The sequence below is a fragment of the Saimiri boliviensis genome, chromosome 1 (assembly GCF_048565385.1).
Source record: "Saimiri boliviensis isolate mSaiBol1 chromosome 1, mSaiBol1.pri, whole genome shotgun sequence".
NCBI classification, from domain to species: domain Eukaryota; kingdom Metazoa; phylum Chordata; class Mammalia; order Primates; family Cebidae; genus Saimiri; species Saimiri boliviensis.
This window is the reverse complement of record NC_133449.1, coordinates 122,089,640-122,102,359: the sequence shown is the minus strand read 5'-3', so window position 1 is coordinate 122,102,359 and position 12,720 is coordinate 122,089,640. Positions and strand designations below refer to the sequence as shown.

At 53.7% G+C, this 12,720-nt stretch overlaps 1 protein-coding gene across 22 annotated transcripts in view; it reads left to right on the top strand.

Annotated features, from left to right (window-relative positions):
• The window catches only part of ADCY7 (adenylate cyclase 7), a 74,291-nt gene that overhangs the window by 28,459 nt on the left and 33,112 nt on the right, over positions 1 to 12,720 (top strand). For 5 of the 22 annotated variants that reach the window (XM_074403190.1, XM_074403172.1, XM_074403183.1 and 2 more), the window contains 2 exons: positions 2,374 to 2,437; positions 2,750 to 3,550. The gene's annotated coding sequence lies outside the window, so the exon portion shown is untranslated. The other 17 variants (XM_010347830.3, XM_074403235.1, XM_074403212.1 and 14 more) reach the window with 13 other exon arrangements.

Below are 12,720 nucleotides of genomic sequence, written 5' to 3'. Positions count from 1 at the left end.
TGTGGGTTAGGAAACTGAGGCCCAGAGAGGTTCAGGAACATGCCCAAGGTCACACAGCTCCTCCAAGGTGGAGCTGCGATTCACACCCTGCTATTGGATCTCAGAGCTCGCGCACCCTCCGCTGTGCTTTCCCGCCCGCCCCACTGCCCGGCCCTGCCGTTCCTTTTCCTCGCTTGGCTCATTTATGACAATCTGCCCTCCTCCCGGCATGAGCTCCACAGGGGACCTGTGCCTATCTGTCGCAGCAGCAGTGTCTCGCCCTGCACCTGCTGTAGGCGGGAGCCCAGGGGCACTTGGCAGATGGAGGTCTGGGGGTGCCAACATGCGCCCTGTTTCCTGTGGTAGGATGGACCCCTTTCCATGTGCAGTGGTTCTGGGGCTTTATGAGGTTTTATAGCTGTAAGGTCATTTTACTTCTAGACTAGGCTGTGGAGTGGGGAGAAGGGTTTCATCCCCATTGCTCAGGTGAGAAACTGAGTCCTGAGAGGCAAAGCTTATGCAGATGGGACTGGGGACTCCAGAGTTGGGGCCCAGTCCTTAGCTGCCAGTTCAGTGCCGGCTGTACCCAGTCTGTGGAGCATGGGGTTTGATGTCCCTGTGTACCAGGCAGGGTTAGATCCTGGGAGCTGGGTAGTGCATGGCCAGGCGTGCAGCCAGGTAGCGACATGTCAGGGTGGCCTGTGCTTCTGTGGGAGGTGCAGGCCCTGGGGAAGCTAAGGTACGAGGCCAGCCTGGGAGGGGACCAGGCAGCCTTCCTGGAGGAGGTGGCAGCTCAGGCTGAACCTGAAGGGCAGGCAGGAGTTTGGCAGGCAGAAGGCGTTTGGAGGTGAGGAGGTGGGCGTGTTTTTAGGCTGCTGGAGCTGGCGATGAAAGGGTGGGGCTTGTTTGGGGAACCAAAATTAGCCAAATCACGCAGCCACGGAGCAGGCCTGGGAAGAAACTCTGGAGGCATTTTTTGGCCAAGGGGTGAGCAGAGACCAGGCTTGGTGTTTTTGGGGTTCTGGGTAGGTGTGGGAGGCCTGGTTTTGGGGACCATGGGGCTCTTGCGGCCTGAGATTCCATCACAGTGACCTCCCTTGCCCAAGAGCTCCATAAGGGCAGGGTTTGTGGAAGGAAGGAGTGGGTGACCAGGAATGGGGGCTTGGGCTCCAGGGACCGCTGTGGCGAGGGACTCACGAGCCCCCGTGTGGGTGCAGGTCCGGAAGCCAGGGCTGTGGTTGGTTGGGAGGCCGGGTGGGGCTGCTTCCCCTGCAGAAGGGCTCTTCCGGGCTTTTGGCGCGGCTTCACAAGGCAGTCTGGGTATTGTTACCCAGACTGCGTCTCTCCTGCCCCCTTGGCCTGGATCGGGTTCTCAGGAAGTCTCAGGGAAGTGAGGGTCTCAGTGCCTTGGCTTGGGGCTGGGCACTTTGTGAGCTGGTGTCATGGAGGCCAAACTGGGGGCCTCTGGGCCAGGTGGTGGCTTCAGGCTTGCCACTGGGACAGGAGGCCAGGCTAGGCAGTGATGCCTCACTGCACGCTGTGGGTGGGCTGCTGAGCTCTGGGTGGGAGAGGCCTCTCCCACTGACTGACCTCTCTGTGATTGGCTTCTCTGCTGGTCTGAGTGGGAAGGGACTGCAGAGATCCTGGAGGCCTTTTCTGCCCTGGAGGAGTCAGGCCCAGAGAGGGTGAAGAACGGCCTGAGTCACACAGCTGGTGACAGGGAGACCTGGAACTGTACCTGACATCACCTGATAGTCAGGCCACGGCTCTATTCCCTGCACTGCCCTACCTGTGGCAGATGGGGAAACTGAGGCAGGTGGGTCAGTCACTCCTCTGCATTGCACGGGAGAGGCAGGAAATTCGACAGGAGCCGTTTGCTGGGTTGGTACTTGGAGCTCTTTTCCCGCTTGCTTTCCCCCTGGGCAAGATGCTTCTCAGCTGAAAACTGCCTGGGGAGGGCGCTGTTGAGACCATGAGCACCCGAGAGCCCGGGTCTTTCACTTAGGCCTCTCCTCTCACCTCCACCTGGGAGGCCAAGCTCAGGGTGGGCGTCCTGGCCCACAGGCAGGTGCATGGGCTGGCCCTCCCGGCACCTGCAACCCCCGTATACCCAGCTAGCCCAACCTGGGGTCAGGTGGAGGTGGGTGAGTGGGGGCCCCCAGCCGTAAGGAGCTTTACAGGCTGTAATCAAGTAAGGGAAGGCCAATGGGCTCTACAGAGCACAGCTGCCCAGGGAGGCTTCTTGGGGGAGGAGTTCCTAGGTGGGTCTTGGAGACTACAGAGTCAGCATTTCCCAAAGGAGGTTCATTAGGGATTCAATACAAAAAGAGTCTTATTAACATAAAGGATGGGGAAATGTTCAGCTGCGTTTGATTCCAGACTTCTTTCCTGCAGGACTTGTCAGAGCCTTTAATTTGCTAATGTGTGTGTGGGATCTTTAAATGAGGAAGAGGAGAAGGTGAGCTCAGCACCACCTGTGACCAGAAATGCCTGTGGATGTGTATGGCTGTGTGTGTGTAGCTTTTCGTGGCCCTGCTTTTGGGCAGAATGCACCTTAGGAAATGCAGATAGAGTGAATCTGCTCTGGGCCTTGAAGGGTGGCAGGCCTGGATTCAAATCCTAGCTCCACTGCTTCCCAGCCGGTGGGCTTTGTGCTTGGAGGTTAAGGTCGCAGAGTCAGTTGCCCTGGTTAGAAATAGAGCTCCCCTACCCGTCACCTGGGGAGTCAGGGGGACCGGCCTCATCCCAGCCTCTTTGTGGTTCTCTGCAGGTTCTCAGAGGAGATAGCTGGCCAGGTTTGTCTCCAAACTGGGCTTAGAGGTTGCGAAGCTCATCTTGAGGCCTGGGTACTGTGCTCTCTCCTGCCAGTGGGCCTGGAAGGCTTGGGCTGAGGACTCGACACTGCCTGGGATGTCACCTGTGAGCTCCCTCCAGCTCAGATCAACACCGCACCTCCCTCACCCCTGGGTTGGGTGGTATGGCAGCTCCCTTGAGGCCCAACTAGACCCTGCGTGGAGGGCTCAGCCCACATTGCTGCTCATGGCCCTGGAAAGCCGCCTGAGTGGCTGACCAATACTCTCTTCGCCTCCCAGAGGCTGGGCACTCACAGGCCAGAGTGGGGACTGGGTGTCCTCACCCCAGTGCTGCTGGCTTATGGCAGGATTGGGGGGAGGGGAAGGGACAGGTGCTAGGCCCTCTCACTTCTGCACCCCATGGCCCTTTCTGACATCTAGACATGGCATGCTATCTAGACTGGGGCGTTTTGTGCTGGGGTGGCTCAGCACACTGCTCACATCACCCCCAAATGAATCCTTTCAAAACTCTGTGGGGTGTGACTGTTATTCTCCTTTTGTTCAAATGAGGAAACTGAGGCACAGGGAAGCTAAATCAGGTCATGTATCATTTCTTTTAATATTTAAGAAATTAAATTTATTTATGAATGAATGAATGACATGGAGTCTTGCTCTGTTTCTCAGGCTGGAGTGCAGTGGAACAATCATCACCTGCTGCAGACTTGACCTGAGCTCAAGACGTCCTTCTGCCTCAGCCTCCCAAGTTACTGGCTCTGCAGGTACGTACTACTGTGCCTGGCTCAGTTTCTAAATTTTTTTAGAGACAGCATCTCACTATGTTGTCCTGGCTGATGTTGAACTCTTGGCCTCAAGCAATCCTCCTGCCTCAGCCTCCTGAGTAGGTAACATCACAGGCATGGGCCACTGTACCTGGCTAGGTCATGCGATTTAGATGTGATGAACCGGGATTCATTTTTTCTATCAGACTTTTTTTTTTTTTTTTTTTTTTTTTGTCTCATAAGCAACACGCTGACAATAGAAATGGAAACTGAAAATGAGAAGTGAAATTTATCCACTCTGTGAAATCAACAGTTTTGGTTTTTCTGTGTCCTGGTTCAGTCCTTATCTGTTCCAGACGCTGCCATGTGGATTTTTTCACAGGATACCCTGTGACATTTCAAGTAGCATCAGGCTTTTTGACAGCTGCGTAGTATTCCATTGTAAGGTTGTATCATAATTTATTTCATCAGTTCCTGACTGATAGGTATGTTCTTTTCAATCTTTTGTTATTACAAATAATGTTCGATTACTAATCTTATACTTATGTCATTTCACACTTGTGACAGTGTTTGTATGATGAATTACTCAAAATGGATTTGGTAAGTCAAAAAGCAAATATGTCCTTTAGTGACTTTGTTAGATGTTATTAAACTGCCTTCACTGGGGGCTGTACTGACTTAAACATTCTTGCAGGAGGGAATGTGACTGCCTGTTTCCAACACAAACTTATAAAATACTTTGACCTTTGCCAATCAGATAGGTAAAAATGGTTTTGTATGGTAGTTTTGTTTTTGTTTTCAAGATGGGGGTTTTGCTATGTTACCCAAGCTGGGCTCAAACTCCTGGGCTCATGTGATCTGCCTGCCTCAGCCTCCCAAGCAGCTGGGACTATCGGTGCATCCCATTGTGCCTGGCTACCATGGTAGTTTTAATTTGTGTTTCTTTCATTATGAGTGTGGTCAGCTTCCTTCCAAATGCTGTGGGTTTTTTTTTTTTTTTTTTTTTTTTGAGGCAGAGTCTCACTCTGTCACCCAGGCTGGTGTACATGTGTGATCTCAGCTCACTGCAACCTCTGCCTTCCAGGTTCAAGTGATTCTCATGCCCGAGCCTCCCACGTAGCTGGGATTACAAGCGTGCACCTTCACACCTGGCTAGTTTTTGTATTTTTTAGGAGAGATGGGGTTTTGCCATGTTGCCCAGGCTGGTCTCAAACTACTGGCTTCATGTGATCTGCCTGACTCAGGCTTCCAAAGTGCTGGGATTACAGGTGTGAGCCACCACACCTGGCCTTTCAAATGTTTAAGAGTCATTTGGATTGACTTTTCTGTAAACTTGCTCTTCCTGGTCTGCTCCCATTTTTCTATTGGGTTATTGGTCTTTTTCTTTTTTATTTCTGGGAGCTCTTTACGTATGAAGGCGATTACCTCCTTGTGTTATGAGTCACAAATGTTTCCCTAATCTGTCGTGTGTCTTTTGATTGCGCTTTTGATAGTTTTTACCTTGCATATTTTGTTTTTTCATGTAACTGAATTTATCAGTCTTTTTTTTTTTATGGCTTTTGGGTTTTGTATCAGGATAAAAAGGCCATATTCACTACAGCATCATATGATAATTCTCCCATAGTTTCTTGCTCTCTTTGGAAATCATCCTGATATACGTTGTGAATCCAGCTTGCTTGCCGTCTTTTGGGCTATGCTGCCTTTCTAAACAGAATACTAGCAGCCTAGGAGTTAAGACGTAAATGCACATCCTTCCTGCCCCTCCAGGAGAGCAGTTACTCTGGGTTGCATCTGTCCAAGGGCCTATGAAATAGATCTCTCTCTCTCTCTCTTTTTTTTTTTTTTTTTTTTTTGAGACAGAGTCTTACTCTGTCGCCAGGTGCCAGGCTGGAGTGCAGTGGCACAATCTCAGCTCACTGCAACCTCTGCCTCCTGGGTTCAAGCAATTCTCCTGCCTCAGCCTCCCAAGTAGCTGGGACTACAGGTGCATGCCACCATGCCCAGCTAATTTGTGTATTTTTAGTAGAGACAGGATTTCACCATGTTGGCCAGGATGATCTCCATCTCTTGACCACGTAATCCGCCTACCTCTGCCTCCCAAAGTGCTGGGATTACAGGCTTGAGCCACCACGCCTGGCCATTTTTTTTTGTTTGAGGCAAAGCCTTACTCTGTTGCCCAGGCTGGAGTGTAGTCGCATGAGCCCATCTCACTGCAACCTCTGCCTCCTGGGTTCAAGTGATTCTCATGCCTCAGCTTCCTGAGTAGCTGGGACTACAGGCACATACCATATCATGTCTGGCTAATTTTTGTATTTTTAGTAGACATGGGGTTTCACCATGTTGGCCAGGATGGTCTCGAACTCCTGGCCTCAAACGATTCACCTGCCTTGGCATCCCAAAGTACTGGGATTACAGGTGTGAGCCACCGCACCAGGCCTATGCAGCTCTTCTTGTACCTCCCAGCCCCATTCATGCCTTGCTGTCACTGCTGGACCCCCTGTCAGGGTGGGGACCTCAGCAATGTGCAGAGTCAGCCAGCAGCCTCTTGTCCTGCTGTCCTGGGCAGGGCGAGCACCACGTGAGGTCCCCCATGGCCAGCGGGACTTCCCCTTTCTGTTCTTCCTTATCACGGGAAAAGAGATCAGAAATCTGTTAAACGTGGGTGTGAAAGTGTTTCCCTTCTGAAGGGGAGGCTAGTGAGGGCAGTGCTTAAAGAAATGAATCACTAATGGAATTTCAGGCAAGAATGAGGAAAAAGTAGGGCTATTCCTCCAACAGGGGAGCCTGGTTGATTGGTTAGTCAATTGATAAACACTGTTGCCTGAACACCCACTGTGTGCAGAGCCCTAGCAGATACCCTCGTGAGGGCAGTGCTAAGGATTCTACCTTCTGGGAGCTCATTCCCTGAGCAGAATTTCCTCTTGGTACATGGCCTGGCGCACAGAAGGCACTAGTGCACAGAAATAACATCTGCTGAAGGAATGCATGAACGAACCCCCTCCCCCGCTACCCCTGGGGAGCCTCTAAATAGCATTAGAATGGGCATGAGACATAGTGAACCTGGATTCAGCACCCTGGCAGCTGGAGCCTTGGAGGTGCATTTTAAAGGAGAGATTGATCAGAGTAACGCTTAGCCAAAGGAATGAAGGGAAGGGGAGGATTTCAAGAACAAAAAACACGATTTTTTCTTTTTGTGTGTGTATCTCTGGCAGTTTTTGGCATCAAGGTGATGCTGGCCTCAGAATGAGTTATGGAGGAGTCCACCTCCCCGGTTGTTTTGAATAGTTTCAGGAGGAATGGTACCAGCTCTTCTCTGTACATCTGGTAGAATTCGGCTATGAAACCATCAGATCCTGGACTCGTATTAGTTGATAGGTTATTTATTACTGATTCAGTTTAGAGCTCATTATTGGTCTGTTCAGGGAATCAGTTTCTTTCTGGCTCAGTCATGGGACAATTATGTGTCCAGGAATTTACCCATCTCTTCTAGGTTTTCTAGTTTTCGTGTGTAGAGGTGTTCGTGTTTCTGATGGTTGTTTTTATTTCTGTGGTCTCATTAGCAATATTCCTTTAGTCATTTCTCATATTTATTTGGATCTTCTCTTTTCTTCTTTATTAGTTTAGCTAGTGGCCTGTTTTATTAATTTCATTTTTCTTTCTTTCTTTTTTTTTTTTGAGACGGAGTTTCGCTCTTGTTACCCAGGCTGGAGTGCAATGGCACGATCTCGGCTCACCGCAACCTCCGCCTCCTGGGTTCAGGCAATTCTCCTGCCTCAGCCTCCTGAGTAGCTGGGATTACAGGCACGCGCCACCATGCCCAGCTAATGTTTTGTATTTTTAGTAGAGACGGGGTTTCACCATGTTGACCAGGATGGTCTCGATCTCTTGACCTCGTGATCCACCCACCTCAGCCTCCCAAAGTGCTGGGATTACAGGCTTGAGCCACCACGCCCGGCTAATTTCGTTTTTCAGAAAACAACTGGATTCATTGATCTTTTGAATTTTTGTGTGTGTCTTGATTTTCTTCAGTTCAGCTCTGATTTCTGTCATTTCTCATCTTCTGATAGGCTTGGGGTTGATTTGTTCTTGCTTCTCTAGTTCTTTCAGTTGTGAAGTTAGGTTGTTAATTTCAGATCTTTCTCAGTTTTTCATGTGGGCATTTAGTGCTACAAATTTCCCATTAACACTAACTTAACTGTGTTCCAAAGAATCAAAGAACAACTTTCTACCCATCCCTAGAAGTGGCCCTCTGGGGACAGGTGAGAGCATCAGCCTTTTCCTTCAATTTTTCTCCAGTCCCTTATCCTTTTCATCTACTGATTCAGCCTCCAACCCCAGCCCACCCCACCCAGGGGTCTGACACAGACCAGACCTCAGAGGTCTGACACAGCCCCTCCTTTGCAGGAAGGGAAGGAAACTGAGGTGCAGGTCAGCAAGAGACTTGTTCAGGGACACAGAGCAGGTTGGTGTCTAAGCTGGGACTGGAATGCAGGTTTCTGGTCCCTAAGACTGATCAGCAGCGTGTGCCCTGGGGATGGAAGCCAGTCAGCCTGGGGGTGCTCAGGGGCTGTGGAGGGGGTGCAGGGCTGGCTGGAGGCTCGTGCCACTGGGGAACTTCAGCCTTTGCCCCTGCTGGGCAGCTTTGCAGGCTGTCATCAGGAGATGCGGTTGGGGGCCTGCCCGCCCTGCCCTGCCTCTCCCTCGACCCCGTGGTTGGGCTGTGACCCTGCAGGGCTTCCTCAGCCCTGGGCACAGTGCCTGCCTTCTTGACCATTCGCCCATTTGTCCTGCAAGCTGGGCCTGTTGGACATCAACACCTGTGCAGACAACTTGGTTATCAGCACCCCAGTTTACTGATGAGGAAACTGAGGCCAGAGTGTGCAGGCGACTGCCACTCACAGGCCATTGGTGGCAGAGCTGGGATCGGGTGCAGGCCTCCTCCCAGAGGCTGAGCTTAGCTGGGAGAGGTGTGCCATGGCGGGTAAGGCAGGCGAGGCAGGGGCCTTCCAGTCTTCAGGGAGGCACTTCCTTCATCTGCCCTCATCCTTGGGCCGTGGCGCCCTCCTCCCTCACCCACATCCCTCTGCCTGCTTCCCCACCCTGGGCCCGGCACAGGATTCTGGCTGGCTAACCTACTTGGCCATTCATGTCACACGCGTTTGCCAGGACCAGCTGCAGGACACACACGCAGATCCCACCACGACGGTTTGGCGAAGCAGGGGCTGGGATGACGGACACACACTGGGAAGGCCTCTTCAGGGAGGTGCCTGGGAGAGCAGGGCAGGGGGGCCACAAGGCTCTGGGGATAGGGAGGTTCTGGGGAGGGCTGGGCTTGGGGGTGGGACCTTGAATACCAGCAACACTGAATCCCTGGGTCCCAGGAGGTTTCCTGGGAAGCCTGGGGTCCCCTTTGGGTCAGGCCCGCGCTGGGCAGAGCAGCTGCTGGAGGGAGCTTCATGGAGCTCAGGGTCTCCCAAGGGAGATGGCATTAACATGAGACTCCCTTGGCAAATGAATAATCTGCCTGAGACCCAGCCCACCGGGGGAGCTGAGAGCCAGCAGGCCTGGGGACCAAGATGGAGCGTGCAGGATTTTGTCTGCAGCTGCATTGTGTCCCGGGCAGGGTGTGGACCCAGGGGCCTGAGTGGGGCCTCTTCCCTGCAGGCCTCCATGCCCCTCCCTCTCCAAGGCCCCCACTTCCCTTTTTTGAGGCCACCAGGGCCCCAAGGCAGCCCCGAGCCTGCGGAGGCTTGGCTGGAGGAAGCCAGGCTGTGGTTTCTGCCAGCACTGGCCGGGTGAGGAAGTGTGTCCTGTCTGCGTCTGTGAAAGCTGGGGGTTTCTAGAACATACTCCCCACAAGGCTGTGGTTGTGCTGGGGACACTGCCCGATCAGCTGGACTGGGGAAGGATTTCCTGAGCTCCCGGGAACAGTTACAGTATCGAGTCCTAGCCTCCCGAGTCCAGCAGCTCTTCTTGCTGGAGAACCTGGACCCAGCCGGCCAGTATTTGGTGAGGAGACCACAGTCCTGCCTCCGTTGCGGGGAAGGGATAAGAGGGTATGTGTGGGGTTGCTCAGAGGGCTTCCTGGAGGAGGCGGCCCTCCTGGAGATTACTGGCCCGACCTTGCTCCTGCAAGGCAGAGGGAAATAACTCGATGGGGTCCCCTGCGCTCCCCACCTCTTGGTCATAGCTCTGTCCTGGGCCTTGTTTGTGGGGAAGAGGTTGGTATTTTGGGATATTATGTGATTTCTGGATACCAGCCCCATGACGGTGATAGGGACCCCAGGCAGCTTTTTTAATGTTTTTTTTTTTTTTTTTTTTTTTTTTTTTTTTTTTTTTCCCAGACAGGGTCCTGCTCTGTCACCCAGGCTGGAGTGCAGTGGCATGATCATAGCTCAGTGTAGCCTTGACTTCCTGGATTCAAGCAATTCTCTGGCCTCACCCTCTCAAGTAGCTTGGACTACAGGTGCATGCCACCAAGCCTGGCTAATTAAAAACAAAACAAAACAACTTTTGTAGAGACGGGGTCTCATTGTGTTGCCCAGGCTGGTCTCAAACTCCTTAGCTCAAGCAATCTTCCCACCTTGGCCTCCCAAAGTGCTGGGGGTGCAGGTGTGAGCGACTGCACCCGGCTCCACCTCTCGCTTTTGTTAGCTTCATGACCATGGGCAGGTGATGGAACCTCTCTGTGCCTCAGTTCCCACATCTGTGGAATGGGGGCAGTAGTCACAGCCACAAGGCAGGTGTGCAGACTGAAAGAGCTCACGGTGCTGCCTGCAGCAGGAGCACCTAGGTTCTGTTTACTGCTGTGTCCCAGGACCTGAGGCTGCCCTAGGGATCCTGGAGCCCACCGAGATTGCCTGTGGGGAGTGAGGTTGATTCCGCTGTGGTTTGCCCACACGTTGTATGCCTCTGGGCTCCCCACCTCCCCAAAGGGGAGAGTCTCTGGATGCCCCTGGAGAGATGTGTCCCCTAGCTTTCTGCAGCCCTGGGTACCTGGCTTCCTTACTATCACACAGCCTGGCTGGAGCCTGGAACGTGTGATGGAGGGATGAGCGGGGCTGTCCCCTCCTGGGCCCAGCTCCTTTCTGGAGGACTGGCTGTGTCTGCAGGGGCGCATGTCACCTCTGTGCTGACTGGGAACCTCCCACTTGACTCGGAACCCGTTGAGGGGCCGTGGCTGCTTCCCAGACACAACAACCTGGGCCCAGAACACCCACGTGGACTTTGGGACTCTTGGTTGCTAGTGACAGAAGCTGAAACTGGCTGAAGCTAAAAGGGGCATTGCTCGTCTTGTGTGGTTAAATGTCTGCAGGTTGCATAAGCTTCAGGCACAGCTGGCTCCAGTGGCTCTAGTGGGTGTTGCCAGGCCTGTGTCTCGTGCCAAGTCTCCATGTTGGTATCATTTTCAGGCCCACTCTCTCCTTGTGGTGGCTTAGGTGTCTGCTGGCAGTGCCAGGCCACCGACAAAAGAGAATGCCTCCTTCCCTGGGTCAGCAGAAGTCCGAAAAGAGCCCTCACTGCCCAGGCCTGTGGCACTGGAGCTTGGGAGGGACTTTGCTGATTGGCCACACCGGGGTCATGTGGCCCCTGAGCCAGGGTACTGAGGATCAGGAGAGGGGACATTGCGCAGCAGAAGCATGAAACACTCTCCCCGCATCTGCACCCCTCCCCCACGGTGGAGTCCCCTCCTCTTTAAAATGGGGCTGCTCACCCTGCTCTACCACTGGGGTGGTCGTGAGGTAAGAACAAGTGAGGGACCCCGGGACTGCAGGCTCCTCAGCAAGTGGGGACTTGACCTGCCAAAGGGCATAGCTCTGCTCTTGGTGGCTTTGGAGTTCAGACAGGACCCGTGGGGTGTGGGTTAGGGAGTAACAGAGAGGCAGGGCTTGGCTTGAGTTAACGGAGGACTCAGGGCCAGAAAAAGTACCCAGTGATGGAGGAGACTGCCCTGACAGGTGGTGAGCTGCCCGTCACGGAGGTGTGCAAGCTAACAGCAGGGTCATTTGTTAGCAAGCAGGTGTTCGAGCCAAGGGCAGAGTCATTCAATCCAGGGGGCCCTGGATTGGATGCATCTCAGACATGGCAGGAGCGGATTAGATGCATCTCAGACATGACGGAAGCAGATTGGATGCATCTCAGACAAGGCAGAAGGGTCCCTTCATCCAGGGCCTTGTGGGGAGGCCCTCCCCCTTGCCAACTGAGTCAAGGGCTGGTGGAAGAACTGGTGATTGGATGAGGGGCCTTGAAAACTCCCCAGGCAGGGGGTGCCTCTGGGTCTGGCTTTGGGGCGGTGGCTCCTAGGGAGGAGCTGGCCTGGGGACGTGCCACTGGTGGTGGATTCCTGGGGCCTGTCTGGAGATGTGATCAGTGAGGTCATTCCCCCCAGGCCTGACGCTACCCAGCTTGTTCCAGGAGCGGGCCAAGGTCCCTGGATAGGCCGCAGTCCATGTGCCTGTGGTGTCCACTGTCTACCTGCCCCTGCCTGCCATTGCCCGGGAAGTGGCCTAATGAGATCCTTGAGAGGCATGTCTGCCAGGCCTGGGCTCTCATGGGCCCTTGGGATCCTCTCAGCTGGTTCCTCCCTCTCCTTGTGGTGGCCCAGCCTGGCTTTGTGTGCCTGGAGTGGGCGTATCCACACACTCTCACACCTGCACTTGCATGCATGTGTCTGGCCGCCTCAGCTCTGGTCTGGGGGCTTTGCCCGGGGGATGGAGCAGCTGTGGAGAGCGGCCTCAGCCCTCTGGTGTTTGGAGCGTCTCAGCCTGGCCGTCCTGGTGCACTGGTGTTTGGCCTCAGGCCGGGGGCAGGTGAGGTTGCTGTTTGTTTGCTGTGGTATCTGGCTCAGTCTCCCAGGATGTCAGGTGGGGAGCCTGGGCTGTGGAGCCCTGGTTTGGGAGCTGGCAGACCCGGATTTGAATCCTAGCCCATCCACCCACCAGCTCCAGCTGTGTGATCTTAGGCAATCACTCTGCCACTCTGGGCTCAGTTCTGCATCTGTGAAACGGTGGTGCCACCTTGACCGTTACTGGTTGTGAAGATGAGAATGAATGTGTGTGCAGGTGCCGGGGTGACAGGAGCTGCTGCTGTTATTACTGCAAAGGGCTATTTTGGGGTGAGGGGAGGCTGAATTTGATGCGTCTCAGGCAGGGATCTTATGTTGTTGGGCA